Source organism: Austrofundulus limnaeus, unplaced genomic scaffold (assembly GCF_001266775.1).
Source record: "Austrofundulus limnaeus strain Quisiro unplaced genomic scaffold, Austrofundulus_limnaeus-1.0 Scaffold503, whole genome shotgun sequence".
Taxonomy (NCBI): domain Eukaryota; kingdom Metazoa; phylum Chordata; class Actinopteri; order Cyprinodontiformes; family Rivulidae; genus Austrofundulus; species Austrofundulus limnaeus.
In genome coordinates, this window is record NW_013952905.1 from 144044 (window position 1) to 145711 (window position 1668).

The 1668-nt window shown below is 36.1% G+C and overlaps 1 long non-coding RNA gene across 1 annotated transcript in view; it reads left to right on the forward strand.

Annotated features, from left to right (window-relative positions):
• The first annotated feature begins 684 nt into the window (after positions 1–684).
• The window catches only part of LOC106530248 (uncharacterized), a 15188-nt gene continuing 14204 nt past the window's right edge, over positions 685–1668 (forward strand). The window contains exon 1 of the long non-coding RNA XR_001311750.1: positions 685–1437. This is a non-coding gene — a long non-coding RNA (uncharacterized LOC106530248). The remainder of the gene's footprint in view (positions 1438–1668) is intronic.

Sequence of the window (1668 nt, forward strand, 5' to 3'; positions counted from 1 at the left end):
TTATAATATATATGGTGACAAATAAATGTTTGGATATTTTTTCAAAAGAACAAACATTCATTAAGTCTTTTCAGGCAGGTAAGAAAAAACAACTTTTGGATGTAAAAACTTCAGATTTCTTAACATTTATTAATGGAACCATCATGGTCTGTCCTGTGTAGGATGACAAAACACTAAAATACTTTTTATTAAAACCTCTGTAACTTTGCTCCAGTTAATTTTAGCAGCATGAATCTTTGCACAGGTGATGTCCACAAGTGGATTTATGGTTTCCAGGAGTTTTTAGCCTGAATCATTATGGTTTTAAATGGGTTAAATACTGTTAAATGCAAACGAGAGGGGAAAAATATTTTAAAAAATTTGTTCCATCCTGAATATSTCTAAATCAACAGCAGCTGTTTCAATRCTCACACTTCTGATGCAATCGCCCAAGTTTTAGCTTTATTTTGATACCAAGATGATTTAAGTAGATTTTGTAAATGCTGAGATACACTCAGTTATATTCCAGCATGGTATTTTGAGCAAAAACTTCAAGAAAACCTCTTGGGGCTTAAGAGGTTTAAAAAGTGTTTTTTTGCAGGGTCACCTCCAGATAAGTCATTTTGTAAAATCTAACCACTCATTTTTACTCCATACTTTTACATTTAATACTTAAATACATTTTATGTCAGAAATTTGTAAGTATACTTTAAGACCCAATAGTCTTAGAGGAGACTTTAACTTTTACTATAGTAATTTTATGGTAAGATACTTGTTCTTTTACTCAAGTATCACTTTGAGGTAGTTGATACAACACTGTCAGTTTGCATGTTGTGGTGTTTGTGTGGGTTTCCTCCCACAGTCCAGAAACACACGTTGGTCTGCCTTCAGGTGCAGCGCACCTTGAACCTGAGATCTGTGAAAAGTTCATCTGATCACAAAAACACATCATTATTACCAAACAGACATTTAGAAGCTAATTTCTGCCAAAAATATTTAAACCCCACTGGACAAATTAAAAAATCTGCTAAATTGTGAGTCCACTTCCAAAAAAGTCCAGACCAGTGCAGGAAGTGAGCTCCACTTTCCTCTAACTTTTGTTCTTATTCCTCAGCGTGTCATTGTTCAGTGGATCTGCAGCTCTCATCAGATTATTCTTCATCTCAAAGACAACAACTGGTCCTTCAATGAAACATAAAGCCTCTGTGATCAAAATAAGTGTTTGTTCTGTTTTAAACACATAACGTCCTGACATTATTATTCCAACAGTGTCTTCATGGAAGTGGAAGCGTGGCCCAGGAGCGTCTTTCTGTGTTTATTCAGGTGAAAGAGTCTTCGGTATCGATCGTGGGAAAAAAAAAAACCCTACTGGAAGCCCGTGCTGCTGCCTGCCGGTGTTGACTCGGAGAGTGGGAAGCAGGAAAATCGATTCGACCAGATGCTGCTTTATTCTCAAAGGTGAGTCATATGAGCAGATCTGAAGTGTCTTTAAGAGTTATATTTTCACTGCAAGACGCTCCGAGGTGCTGCTTTTTACTGCTGTGTACGCAAACTCACAGCCAGTTGGAGAACAGTCTCTAAATCAGAGGAAAAATGTAAAACTTTAAGAGTCAAACCTGAAAAAGCACCAAGATAAATGTAGATTTTTTTTGGTTTCAGTCATAAAATCCTGCTCTAATTATGAAAAAA